General features: G+C 41.7%; 1 protein-coding gene and 1 pseudogene across 1 annotated transcript in view; both read right to left on the reverse strand.

Moving 5' to 3' along the window:
- Nucleotides 1-15,339, reverse strand: part of ST6GALNAC3 (ST6 N-acetylgalactosaminide alpha-2,6-sialyltransferase 3) — a 610,381-nt gene that overhangs the window by 562,462 nt on the left and 32,580 nt on the right. The window lies entirely within an intron of this gene.
- On the reverse strand, nt 9,382-9,534 carry LOC112585893 (annotated as a pseudogene).

Here is a 15,339-nt window from a genome sequence, read left to right on the forward strand (position 1 = left end):
CATGAAGTAATGTACTGAATAAGTGTAATAGGAAATAAAATGAGTAGCACTGGCCCTGAAACATGCTAAGAAGAAAAAGTGATCACTATCACCTATTAACCACCAAGTAAATAAGTAAGTAAATGTTAGGTGCTCAGTCATTCCCGACTCTTTGTGATTAACCACTGCTGCTGCTGCTGCTGCTAAGTCGAGTCAGTCGTGTCCGACTCTGTGTGACCCCATAGACGGCAGCCCACCAGGCTCCCCCATCCCTGGGATTCTCCAGGCAAGAACACTGGAGTGGGTTGCCATTTCCTTCTCCAATGCATGAAAGTGAAGAGTGAAAGTGAAGTCACTACAGGTGTGTAATACTACCATACTACCATAAGTGGTAGCTATGATTATTGTTCTTAAAATCCCTGCTCCTTTCCTCAAAGCTTACCTCAGCTATTATCTCTTTCTGCTGCCTTTTTCTGTCAATGCCACTCTACCAAACCCTTTAGTGCCACAAGTAAACACACACTCACAGGACTTCCCTGGTGGCATCCTGGACAAGACTCCATCTGCCAATGCAAGGGACATGGGTTCTATCCTTAGTCCAGGAAGACTGCACATGCCATGGAGCAACTAAGCCCAAGAGCCACAACTACTGAGCCTGTGTGCCGAAACTACTGAAGCCCATACACCTAGGGCCTGTGTTCCACAAAAGAAGCCACCGCAATGAGAAGCCCAAGAAATAAAGAGCTAGGCCCCACTCACCACAACTAAGGAAAACCCACACAAAGCAGCGAAGACCCAGCACGGCCAAAAATAAATAAATACATATGCAACCTATATATTAAAAAGCAGAGACATTACTTTGTCAACAAAGGTCCATCTAGTCAAGGCTATGGTTTTTCCAGTAGTCATGTATGGATGTGAGAGTTGGACTATAAAGAAAGCTGAGCACTGAAGAATTGATGCTTTTGAACTGTGGTGTTGCAGAAGCCTCTAGAGAGTCCCTTGGACTGCAAGGAGATCCAACCAGTCCATTCTGAAGGAGATCAGCCCTGGTATTTCTTTGGAAGGAATGATGCTAAAGCTGAAACTCCAGTACTTTGGCCACCTCATGCAAAGAGCTGACTCATTTGAAAAGACCCTGATGCTGGGAAAGATTGAGGGCAGGAGGAGAAGGGGACAACAGAGGATGAGATGGTTGGATGGCATCACCAACTCAATGGACAGGAGTTTGGGTAGACTCCGGGAGTTGGTGATGGACAGGGAGGCCTGGCATGCTGCGGTTCATGGGGTTGCAAAGAGTCGGACACAACTGAGCAACAGAACTGAACTGAAGCACACTCACACTCACTCAGATTTGATGCCCCTCCCTGGGCAGCTGGTACTTCCCACTCTGCCCATTCTTAACTCAATAGTACAGTAACTATCTGCTTATGGTCTTTGTTACTTCCCTACAGCAATGCTTCTTAGTGCTTTGAGGAGGTAAAATGTGAGCAGAGACATGAAAGAAGAGAGAAAAGGAGCCATGTAGATATCTGAGGGAAGAATGTCCCAGGCAAGTTTAAAAAACAGCAAGAGAACTGGTGTGGCTGGAGCAGAGAGCAAGGCAGAGAGAGGAGAGGAGGTAAGAAATGCAAGGCTGAGTGGGCCAAAGGGTAAGGCCCATAACTCATGGAAAGGGATGTGGATGTTTTTTTTTTCTGAGTAAGATATAAACTTCCTGGAGGGCTTGTGCAGAGGAGTGGTGTGACCTGACCCACATTTTTAAAAGCCATTCTGGCTTCTGTGAGGGAAACAAACAGTAGGGAGGCAAGGGCAGACACAGGACAACCAAATGAAAAGGCTTGGGCGTCAGTGGTGCAGGTGAGAAAATGTGGTGGGTGAGGTGGTAATAGTAGAGAATGGCACCCCACTCCAGTACTCTTGCCTGGAAAATCCCATGGACGGAGGAGCCTGGTGGGCTGCAGTCCATGGGATCGCTAAGAGTCAGACATGACTGAGCGACTTCACTTTCACTTTTCACTTTCATGCACTGGAGAAGGCAATGGCACCCAACTCCAGTGTTCTTGCCTGGAGAATCCCAGGGACGGGGGAGCCTGGTGGGCTGCCGTCTATGGGGTCGCACAGAGTTGGACACGACTGAAGTGACTTAGCAGTAGCAGCAACAGGACTTGATGGACTGGATGAATGAAAAACAGAGGGTAACACCATAGTTATGGCCCTAGAACTTGGTGTGAAAGCGTTAGTCGCTCAGTCGTGTCTGACTCTTTGTGACCCATAGACCACAGCCCACCAGGCTCCTCTGTCCATGGGATTCTCCAGGCAGGAATACTAGAGTGGGTTGTCATTACCTTCTCCAGGGGATCTTCCTGACCCAGGGATTGAACTTAGTTTCCAGCACTGTACACAGATTTTTTTTTTACCATCTGAGCCACCAGGGAAGATGTAGTAAGCCAAATAATGGCTCCCAAAGTTATCTGCATTCTAATCTCCAAACCTGTGAACATGTTATTTTCCATGTTAAAAGAAACTTGCTGATGTGTTTAAATTAAGGATGTTGAGATGGGGAGATTATCCTGGGTTATCTGGGTGGGCCCAATGTATCTGAAGGGTCCTCAGAAAGAAAATATGGGGACAGGAGGGTCAGAGTCCAACAAGGAGATGTGACAATGAAAGCAAAGGTCAGAGTGATGCAGACCAGCAGCCAAGGAGTACAAGCAGCCTCCAGAAGCTGAAAACGGCAATGAGACGAAGACTCCAGGGGGAACGTGGCCCTGCCACCCCATTTTAGAACTCTGACCTCCAGAACTGTGACATGAATTTAGTGTTGTTTTCAGTTAGTAGTAATTTGTTACACCAGCAATAGGAAACTCATATACCTGAGTTGACTATGATGCCATTTATTGAGACAGAGAACACTGGGGAAGGAACAGGAATCAGGAGCTCTGTTAGGTCAAAAAACCTGAACAGACACTTCTCCAAAGAAGACATACAGATGGCCAACAAACACATGATGCATGTTCAACGTCACTAGTTATTAGAGAAATGTAAATCAAAACTATAATGAGGTATCCCTTCACACTGTCAGAAATGGCCATCATTAAACAACCCGCAAAGAGTAAATGCTGGAGAAGGTGTGGAGAAAAGGGAACCCTTTTGCACTGTTGGTGGGACTATAAACTGATACAGCCACTATGGAGAACAGTATTGGGTTCCTTAAAAAAAAAAAACTAAAAATAAAACTACCATATGACCCAGCAATCCCACTCCTGGGCATATATAAGCAGAGAAAACAAAAATTCAAAAGGATACAAGCACCCCCAATGCTCACTGCAGTGTTCATTGACAATAGCCAGGACACAGAAGCAATGTAAATGTCCATGACAGAGGAATGGATAAAGAATAGGTGGTACATATATACAATGGAATATTACTTAGCCATTAAAAAAAAATGAAATAAGGCCATTCTAGCAACACAGATGGACCTAGAGATTGTTATACTGTAAGTGAGTGAACTCCGGGAGTTGGTGGTGGACAGGGAGGCCTGGCGTGCTGCAATTCATGGGGTCGCAAAGAGTCGGACACGACTGAGCGACTGAACTGAAGTAAGTCAGACAGAGAAGGAGAAATATCATACGGCATCCCTTATATGTGGAATTTGGAAAGAAGTGATGCAGATGAACTTACTTGAAAGCAGATTTTTTACCCCTCCTCACCTCTCTTCTAGGTCAAATAAACCCCATTCATTTACCCTCTGTCACAGAACTCAACTCCTAGAACTCTTCCCATCCTCTTTGCTTGCTCCTATGTGCACTATGTTTGGCTGTAGTCCTCTTAAAATACGGCCTTCCATGCAACACAGTAGTCTGACCAACGTCAAGTATAATGGAGCCATCATAGAGTAAATGTCTGGAATGAAAGGACTTAACAATCATTGCTTCAATTACTCACGAGCAATCCCAAAGATCCATGACATGTTCAAGTGTAAGATTTCACTAAAGTACAAACAGCTCATCGGATAATGCAAGAAGTGTTTGGGACAATCATTTAGAATCCAGGTGCCCAGAATCTTTCTGGCAATAAAACTTGGAGATTCCCTCCCTGCTCTTGGGTGCAATAATACCTGTGAAATGATTACAAACTCAGATTCTTAGGAAAATTTGCCACCAAGCAAAGGAAGATATTTTAGTAAATAAGGCTCTGCACAGGAAACACGTGATCTCTAACAGAAATATGATTTGGGACAAACAAGGATCTATATTAACATTTCCTTATTCACAAGTCTGAAGGTTTGGGATGGCCTCAAACAGTATCTTTCACAAAAGTCATGTGCCCTCCATATACATATCAATGAAGCCAAAGAATGTGCTATCTTCTACACATGAAATAGGCGGCATTGTGTGTACAAAACTGAATTAAGAACGAGGTCCCTGAGCTCCACAACCAGCTCTGCCAGGCACTGCTTGACCTTAAGAAACTGCGGCTCTTCTGGGTTTCAGTCTCTCTGTCTATAAAATGAGATGTTGGAACGAGTCAGGGATTCTTCACCTGCTGTACAGGGACAGAAAGGACAGGTGAGATGTTTACCCACTGAACTTTTAAAAATATGGATATGTACATTTTAAGAATAAAAGAGCCACAACATTTATCAAATTCTAGGCATTGTGTAACTGCTTTACATAATAACAGTCATAATATAATGAGCAATACTAGTAATTAAATGGAATAGGAAATGGCAACCTACTCCAGTATTCTTGCCTAGAGAATCCAGTGGACAGAGGAGTCTGGTGGGCTGCTGTCCATAGGGTCGCACAGAGTCAGACATGACTGAAGCGACTTAGCAGGCATGCATGTATTGGAGAAGGAAATGGCAACCCACTCCAGTATTCTTGCCTGGAGAATCCCAGGGACAGAGGAGCCTGCTGGGCTGCTGTCGATGGGGTCGCACAGAGTTGGACATGACTGAAGCAACTTAGCAGCAGCAGCAGCAGTACTTAAAAGCTTATTATGGCTTCATAAGTATTATTTTACTGAAGCATACCATTCTGATGCACTAAGTACTATTAGTAACCCATTTTATTGATAAGCAAGTTGAGATTTAGAAAGATCAGGTAACTTGCTGGAAATCACTTAGTGTGAGAAAAGCAGAGGTGGGGTTTCCACACAGACCTGAATCCACAGATCCTGTTCTTCTCTACTGTTCTGTACAGTTTCACAGTGAGCTTGGTAACCAGGTAAGAGGAGCAGCTGGTAACCACACCATGGCAGAATTGTCTTTAATTTGCCTATTTTCAGAGTGGCATTTTCTCAAATCTCAGCAGTGGTTGGCAGAGGCTGTTCATGCAAACTAGCAGACCCAGAAGCCAGACCGGTGCAAGTGACCCTCCATTAGCAAAGCTGCTCACTCCAAGAGCTGAGAGTGCAGCAAAGACAGAAATCAGAAAATGCAGTTGGTCATGCTTACAAATAAACCACATTTTTAATTTATGTTAATGGTACTGCTGTTTATACCACCTTCAAAAAGAAATAAGACCTGAGTGAGCTGTAAAGACACAGATGAGAGAGACTACAGGTAAAATATCATTTCTTATTAAGGTTTTACACTCAGATCCATAAATTATCCTGTTAAAGTGTTTTTGCTTAAGCAGCAGAGTTTCCTTGGAACACATTTTCCTTCTTGGGAAATGTTAGATGAACTGAACTTCTCCTGTTCCCTTGTATCCTCAAACTAAAATAGAGGATAATTGACTTTCCATGACTTAACAAGCTTTGAGGCCCACTTACAATCAGAAGATGGGCCTAAAGCAAAATTGTAATACATGTCTATAAATATCTTTATACACAGAAAAAAAATAATTTTACATTAGTCACTGAAACTAACTCTGGCTAGTTTTAACACAAAGTGGGGCAAGAAGACTTTTTTAGAGGAATACTATTATGTTATGGAATCCAAGGCTAAAGGACCTGACAAATGAAATTTTTATCTTCAAATAGTAATGCACTATCTAATCCCAAATGGATAAAATGTATGTATGTATATTTACCAGCTTCCCTGAAAAAGTACAGGAAGACTTGGCACCAAGATATAAACTAGAGTAAGGAGTTCCATTGTAGTTTCCATAGCATCCTGTCCTATATTTTTTCCTTGTAGCATTTATCAGAATTCTAATTCATTACTTGTGTAATGGTTGGTTATCAATTCCTTTCCTCAAACAAGGACTCTGTCCTACACCAGGCTCAGAGTAGTGTTAATTAAACTTCTGAGTGATGGAATGAGAGGTACTTACTTTCTTGTTTTTGCTTTTCTCTAGAAACATCTAGAATCAGGGCCTGGAGCATGTGGAGGAGTCAGGAATGGATTCTGCCTCTCTGATTTCATCTTCAGTTCTCCATTCCTCCATTCTGGTCTCAGGCCACTCAACAGAACACAGCCTCCTAACAGCTCTTCACTTTGGTCCACTGTTTTAGCCATCACGAAACTAACTTCTCATTCTCAGAGTCAATTCCAATACCCCAGGGGATCAAATAAGAAAAACCCCTGGATAAATCCACTGTGGTTGAGACACAGAGTGGCCTAATGCAACACCACTGTCTCCATGATAATCATGGGGATAGAACGATAGGCAAGCGATTTCCAAAGCAGCGAGGGGGCTAAAGGAGGGGTGGCCAAACTACATGCAAATGAAATGTGTTCCCTACACATTCTTCCTAAAGGAGACATTTAAATCAGCTGAAAGCACGGAGTTCAGAGTCCAAAGTTCTCAACGTGGGTAGGAGCCTTACAATCTGACCCCTGACCCCTGCTCTATCTTCTCTGAGGGCACACTCACTCTCCCACACTGAGCGGCAGTCACCGCATCTCTGTGATGACAGAAGGCCTTCTTACTTCAAGGCCTTCTCATAAAGTCATGGCTTTCTGCATACCTCCCATCTAGCTACTTCCCCCTAGCGTATCTTCCACTTAGACTTTCTCATAATACTTACAGCAGACCAGATCACAGATGCAATTAAAAGGCTATGTAGCCACTGCTCTATTCAAAACAGATACCCAACAAGGACCCACTGTAGGATGCAGGGAACTCTGCTCAACACTCTGTAATAGCCTAAATGGGAAAAGAATTGGAAAAAGAATAGATAACATGTGTATGTGTAACTGAATTACACTGCTGTACAGCTGACACAACCACAACATTGTTAATTAACAATACTCCAATATAAAATTTAAAAAAAAATTTTAAAGGCTGAGTAGCTTTTCATTTGATGTTTTTCTTGTCTCTAATTCTGTAAACTTAATGAGAACACAGCCTATCTCTCCTCTCTGAATCTGATTCCACAGTGCCTAGCACAGGACCCTGATAGCAAATTAAAAGATTAGTTAGCAAATTAGCAAAAATGAGTTAATGCACATTTTCAAGTGAAAAAATGAGCAAGTGAACCAGGCCAAATCCTAAACTTTCAAATGTAATGGTATCCAAAAGGTAGGAGTAGCCTAGAATTAAATAAGGTATTTCTCGCCTCATTTTCCAACTCAGAACACTTCCATAGACAAGAACCAATTGGCAGGTGATGGCTGGCAAGGACAACTGGGAAGGCACAAAGGGTGCTTTGTTATACCACGGCAACTCTGCAAACAAAGTCAAACCGCGGTCCACCAAGAAGCAGAGGTTCTGCACTCAACGAAGCCAAGTACATGTTCCTGTCCCCAGGGCTTTTCTGAAAATAGGCTATTAGCCACTCATCTGAAAATCAGAAACCCCAAAACATCAAGGTTCTTTTCAACCTAAAATCAAAAGATACATTACCAAACGACCATTACTGAAGACCTACTGCCCTAGTTCTGTGTAAGTAACTTCTCCGGTGGTTTTAATATACTAAATGCGACTGTGGAATATGACTGTCATGTAGTAAATTTAAATTCTTCTGACAGTAAAAATAGTCGTAGCTATTCCGATCAGTCATAAATTATGGGGGGTGAGAGTTTGCTACCCAGTTTACTTAAAGACATACTAAAATATACTGACGCAGGAAACAGATGAAAACCAAGCCTAAGCTCCAAGGGCCAAATTTCCACTATGAAGTGCCTAGAAATATATCCTGAAACATAATACATCTAACAAGTGATTCTGTAGTAACAGTCGCACGTATTTTTTTTCCTTGAAAAAGCAAGCCCAGTGCTAAAGGGTAAAGAATAAATATGAATTGTGTCATTATTTTAAGTGAAGACAAAGCCACCAGGTCAATTATCTGCTATTGTGGGAATGGACTTCTTTTGATCTTGGCACACTCTGTGCTTTCTTTAGGATATCTCCTCTTCTTAACAAGCTCTCAGATCCAAGAGAGGAAACCTACCATTTCCCCACACTCCTCAATGTGTCCCTTTCTTTGTTAGTCCTTTCCATGTAGGTTTCTTCTTCAGCTGCAGAAATATCTTCTCTTAAAAGTAATAGAGAATACTTAAGTATGTACCCTTCATTTTAGTAAGACTTGCATTTTGTAATGAGGAATACAGTATGCTCATAGTGGAAGCTGTAAAACTAGAAAAAAGCAGAAACAAGAAAATAAGCACCTCTTATTCCATCACTCAGAAGTTTAGTTAACACTACTCTGAGCCTGGTATAAGACAGAGTCCTTGTTTGAGGAAAGGAATTGATAACCAACCATTACACAAGTAATGAACTACAAGTAATGAACTACATTGCACAAGCAATTTTGATAAATGCTACAAGGCAAGGACTCCTTACTCTAGTTAACATCTTGATGCCAAGGCTTCCTATACTTTTTCAGGGAAGCTAGTAAATATACATACATTTTTAGCCAGTTGGGATTAGATAGTGTGTACTATTTGAAGATAAAAATTTCATTTGTCATTTCCAGAGCTAACTTCTACAGACAAAGGAGTTGTCTGTCTCAGGATTTCCCTAAGAATTCCCAGGAAACAACAGTAGGCAAGACAGCCATCAGTGAGTCACAAATGGTCAGAGAAGAAACCCAGGAACTGTTTTCTAGGTCTCTCTGAAACAGTCAAATAACCTTTGGCCAAAAGGAAGTCATTGTTGACCGCTGGATGAGGTCATCACATAATACGAAAAGTATAATCAGAAGCAAAAAGGAACACATTTATGATTCTTCTTCCTTCTATGGTCTTATAAAGTTGCTCACCCACCATGACTTTATCAGTTTTAGGTTTGCAGATAAAATCTTATAACAATGTCATATGGGAACTGCTTCACCTGATCTGTCCTTTAAGATCTAGACAGATCTTCAAGACTGGCTAGAAACCCCCTCAACTCCATGCCCACTAGAAATACAAGTCTCTCACTTAGATTTCTGCAAATTTCTATATGTGACTATGTTCTGTTGGTCAAACTCCGCCTACAGGATTTTGTTTCCACATCTGGTATCTCTGTTACACTCAGTATTAATTTAGACAAATTATGCAATTGAGTTTTCCACAACTGGGAGAAATTGTACAGCTCAGCACATCCAAATGTAATGGATGAGCCTCACCATGGGAAAACTACCTTTGTAACCATGATACCTCCCCTGCCTCATAAATATTCAAGTTTATTTTTGAAATGTATTTAGGTACTGGTCTCTATCTCTTTCATGAAAGAAGCAAAGCTTCTATTTCACAATAAGTGACATCATTCTAATTCCCCCACGAGTATCAGTATCCATGTTTGCATTCACATTAAGGTTTATAAGGTATAGATAACTGAGATCAGATTCCTTCCTGAGAGTAAGATTCCAGGGGAGAAAAGGATGTGGAAAATAGAACATGAAGGAACTAAAAGGATAAAAAGGAATTATAATGAGGCCCTTTGGGAAGAAGGTAGAGAAAGAAGAAATGAGCATGGCCAGCCCCACTGATTTCCATCCAGATACCCATAAGCAAACAGACAAATTAAACTTCAGTGATAATTCTGAGTGCACTGCCTGATCTTCTCATACATATTGTGCCTTACAGTTTTAAAAATGAACGTTTAATTTAGTACATTCTCAAGTACTTTCAAATGGCCATTTTTTTTTACAGTGGAAATTCATCTTAATAATTTCTTAGTAGAGGAAACCATAGATGTAAGAGTAATGTGATCCCTTTCTAAACTTGAAAGAACACCCTCCTCAGCCTGATTCTCAGCTAGGCTCTTCTTAACCTTCTCAGTCAATTCCGATATGTCAGAAGAAATTTCCCAGCTCGGTTTTCAGGGAAGAATGACTTCACCCAGGCTCTCCGTGGTGCACTGGCAGAAAGCCAGGAGCAAGCGATGCAGATATCACTGCAGCCTCTCTGCACTCAGCCTAAGATAGAATCTGCCAGGCCAGAGAGGAATCTGGGTTCTCCAAAAATGCTACAGCAAGTTACTCTGGCACTAAGCAGAATACACTACCCATTGACCAAACAGTGAAGATGGGACTTGTGCTTCTTCTCCTTTGAGTGGAACATTCCAGAATGATGTATGGGAAGTTCTAGATAATAAGCCCCTTTGATCAATTATACCATCAGATCAGATCAGATCAGATCAGTTGCTCAGTCATGTCCGACTCTTTGTGACCCCATGAATCACAGCACGCCAGGCCTCCCTGTACATCACCAACTCCCGGAGTTCACTCAGGCTCACGTCCATCAAGTCAGTGAGGCCATCCAGCCATCTCATCTTCTGTCGTCCCCTTCTCCTCCTGCCCCCAATCCCTCGCAGCATCAGAGTCTTTTCCAATGAGTCAACTCTTCGCATGAGGTGGCCAAAGTACTGGAGTTTCAGCTTTAGCATCATTCCTTCCAAAGAAATCCCAGGGCTGATCTCCTTCAGAATGGACTGGTTGGATCTCCTTGCAGTCCAAGGGACTCTCAAGAGTCTTCTCCAACACCACAGTTCAAAAGCATCAATTTTTCGGCGCTCAGCCTTCTTCACAGTCCAACTCTCACATCCATACATGACCACAGGAAAAACCACAGCCTTGACTAGACGAACCTTTGTTGGCAAAGTAATGTCTCTGCTTTTGAATGTGCTATCTAGGTTGGTCATAACTTTTCTTCCAAGGAGTAAGCGTCTTTTAATTTCATGGCTGCAGTCACCATCTGCAGTGATTTTGGAGCCCAGAAAAATAAAGTCTGACACTGTTTCCACTGTTTCCCCATCTATTTCCCATGAAGTGGTGGGACCGGATGCCATGATCTTCGTTTTCTGAATGTTGAGCTTTAAGCCAACTTTTTCACTCTCCTCTTTCACCTTCATCAAGAGGCTCTTTAGTTTCTTCACTTTCTGCCATAAGGGTGGTGTCATCTGCATATCTGAGGTTATTGATATTTCTCCTGGCAATCTTGATTCCAGTTTGTGTTTCTTCCAGTCCAGCGTTTCTCTTGATGTACTCTGCATATAAGTTAAATAAGCAGGGTGACAATATACAGCCTTGACATACTCCTTTTCCTATTTGGAACCAGTCTGTTGTTCCATGTCCAGTTCTTACTGTTGCTTCCTGACCTGCATACAAATTTATCAAGAGGCAGATCAGGTGGTCTGGTATTCCCATCTCTTTCAGAATTTTCCACAGTTTATTGTGATCCACACAGTCAAAGGCTTTGGCATAGTCAATAAAGCAGAAATAGATGTTTTTCTGGAACCCTCTTGCTTTTTCCATGATCCAGCAGATGTTGGCAATTTGATCTCTGGTTCCTCTGCCTTTTCTAAAACCAGCTTGAACATCAGGAAGTTCATGGTTCACATACTGCTGAAGCCTGGCTTGGAGAATTTTGAGCATTACTTTACTAGCGTGTGAGATGAGTGCAATTGTGCAGTAGTTTGAGCATTCTTTGGCATTGCCTTTCTTTGGGATTGGAATGAAAACTGAGCTTTTCCAGTCCTGTGGCCACTGATATATGGTATAATGTGTAGATGTGGAAAACCTAATAATGGAAGACAAATATCTCATGGCCTTCGCATCTCATCTCAATTTATACAAGGTTTTGGTTTTCTGTATGGCAACACAATACCATTCCAGCTTGAGAATTCTCCTGTTACTCTTACTGGAGAGGAAGCAGTAAGTGTGTAACCAGAAAGTCAGCAAAAAATTCTATTCACTTTTTTGTAATCAGTCAACTTCTGTTTATGATGGAAGTCAATGTAAACCACAACAGCAATGAAGCCCAGGCACCACTGTTCTCTTCCTATGTTCTAGGACTCTGAGTGATATATGATTTCTCCTAGGTATGCAAAGGCTTTAGCAGACCTGTCAGAGAAACTATAAATCATCCAACAAAATAATATGAAAACGGAGTCAATGAAACCCCTCACAGAGTAGCAGTTTTCTGCTACTGTGGACTAAGGAACCCCAAAGGAAGATGCTCTTTTCTTTTTGGTATAAAAATTATCATTTTCTTCAGACATTACACACACACACACACACACACACACATCTACAGAGTTGAGAACTCATTGTATTTGGTATTACTTTTTTCAAAATGACTGAGACTTATCTAACCCACTATGCCTAACCATAACTGAGATTTTCTTTTTCTTCTCTCCTAGGATCTTTATTTCAAAGTGTTTAAATTCTCCATAAAACATTTTAGAGACCCTACATACCAAGTTTTAGAAGGCTGACTAAATGAATATGATGCCTTTGCTAAGGACATCTCTTTGATTATGAGTAATTCTGCACAGTTACTTCCTTTCTTAACAGCCTTGTAAGGTTTCAGTGATGAACAAACAGGACTTGGTTGAGTACAGTGCCATTTAAGAATCTGGGTTGAATATCTCTATATATTCATACATGAATAAGGACTTGATGTGGAGATTAGAATGTGATTAAACCAGAAAGGAGGTACATCACAAAGCTGGGGTTCCTAGCTGGGAGTCTTCAGATGGACTTCAAAGGTCCATGAATCACTTCAAGTCTTACATGCAAAGCTGTGGATTTTTAGGGGAAAAGAATCCATAGCTTTCAATAAAAGGGTTAGTGAGCCAATGAAATTTAGGAACCTTAAAAAGAACAGACAATAACTCATTGTTGAATAAATGAACTCAGGGAGAACCAGCTTACTACTGGTTATAACCCTTCCATGATCAAATCTTCTTTGGAAGCACTTGAAGATGGTGGAAAGAAAATTGGCAATATTGAGCTATTATCACATATGTAAGAGCCGGGCTCTGATCGAGTTGCTGCTCCGTCCCTCAATTCTTTTACCAAACACTACTTTACTCTTTATAACTGTCAACTACAGACAGTCCAAATATATAGCTAAAAAAAAAAAATAGCTCTTTTCCCTACTTTCGAAAATTGCCTCAAGTATTAGGGATTTGTAACCTAGATGCCAGGAGATCTAAATGTCTCCTGAGAGAATGTCAGAGTGTGGGAGCTCCAAGGATAATGGAAAGGAATATGGGAGCAAAAGGACAAAGACAGTAAATACACTGGGGTGCAGAAGGAAGGAGTAGGTAGAAAAGAGAACCCAGACCTGCCACTGGCGCTTCCATTACTCTCCACAGTGCATCATCCTAAACGCCTGTGTACATGGGCTACCCACTCCTGTCCACTCATAGGACTATGTAAACATGAGGTGAGCTAGAGAGTAGGGTGAGAGGAAAAAGAGGCTCATCACAAAGATGTGCATACTGATTAAACAGGAAGGAACTGGGAGCAGGAGCAAGCATAAAGGCGCCTCTACGTATCAAGAATAATAAGAATACGAGCATAACACTACATGCAAGAATACTTACAATGCAAAGAAACCATCACGGTATCACAGGAGAGTGGGAAAGTTGTTAAGAACACATTCTCCAGTGTCAGACCAATCTGGAGTTGAGCAGAGGGCTGCACTTCTTAAGATTGTGTCCTGGGCAAGTTATTGAACCCTCCAAGCCAGACAGTAAAGCTTCTGCCTACAATGAGGGAGTCCCGGGTTCAATCCCTGGGTCAGGAAGATCCCCTGGAGAAGGAAATGGCACCCCACTCCAGTACTCTTGCCTGGAAAATCCCATGGACGGAGGAGCCTGGTAGGCTGCAGTCCATGGGATTGCGAAGAGTCGGACATGACTGAGCAACTTCACTTTCACTTTCACTTTCAAGCCTCTCAGTGAAAGGAGGATAAAAACAGGACAGCTATTTATCCTGTCCTGTCATTAACCCAATATAATTGGGTTAGTAATGTTATTAACCCAATAACAACACTGGGTTATTGATTATTATGGGACATAATGAGATTGTTTTTAAAGATAATGTATTAGATGAATACTTAATTAGCAATAGTTGTTTTTATTCTCATTAGCCATTATATTCATGAGATTAGTCAGGGAAGAAGTTAGCAGAGGGGCCAACTCCACTCAGATGTGAAATGTGTGTGCACGACAGCAGTGAAAATTCCCTCCATGACCAATGAAATGCTTGCCACTTGGTGAAGACTCTGAATGAGGTCTGTGTTTCTTTCCATGAAGTCATGAGTGGGTAGCATGTGATGACTATTCTTTTGGCTCACAGGAAGGGAAAGACAGAAGTTAATTTCTCAGGAAGATAGCAAAAAATCATCTTTAGGCTCTTTAGAATGTACAAATCTCGGACAAAGGGAAATATACATATATCTGTGTTCCCAACTCAGAGTGAATGTTGCCACACATGTCTTTCCCATGATAGCAGCAGTGAGCCTGTGGGAATAAACATGCTCAGGAAGTGTCACTATTTGATTTATTTATGTACCCCGGCCTTCAGATTTCAGTCATCATTCTCTGTCCCAGACTGCTGCTGTTATTATAAGTCCACTCTCAACCATCTAAAAATTAACATTCCTCATATCTGAATAATGGATTTTTCTGTTTGCTTAATTCAAAAAGGCAAAAAAAAAAAAAAGTATTTTGTTGCTACTGCTCCGTCTCATCTCACCAAGTATCAGGGCTAGTCAGCTTATGAAGAGCTTGGCAGCACTGTCCCATGATCCCTGCACAGAGCCCTGCAGGCCATCAACAGAATCACATGGAGGACACAGCATCCCAAGCACAAGCCATACCACTGAGGTCAAAGCGCAGGCCAGGACTCACTCACAGAGCTCCAAGTCTCAGAAGCATCGCATAGGAAGACAAATCACAATTTTCAAGGTCATTTTATAGACTTTGCAAAATGGTTCTGTCTGCCTCTCTGCTCTAATCAACACTGTTCAGTTCAGTTTTTTAGGAATTAGGCCTACAGAGGAAACAAAGATTGCTCTGGAAGAGAGTGTTAAGAAAACTCATAACAACAATAATAATACCAATAATAGAAACAACTAACACTGATTAAGTATTCACTATGTGACAGACCCCATGCTAGACAAATCAGCTCATTTAGGCCTTACAGCCCCCAAATAAATAAATTTATTTATTTATGTGGAAAGTGAGG

The sequence above is a fragment of the Bubalus bubalis genome, chromosome 6, assembly GCF_019923935.1.
Source record: "Bubalus bubalis isolate 160015118507 breed Murrah chromosome 6, NDDB_SH_1, whole genome shotgun sequence".
Lineage (NCBI taxonomy): Eukaryota > Metazoa > Chordata > Mammalia > Artiodactyla > Bovidae > Bubalus > Bubalus bubalis.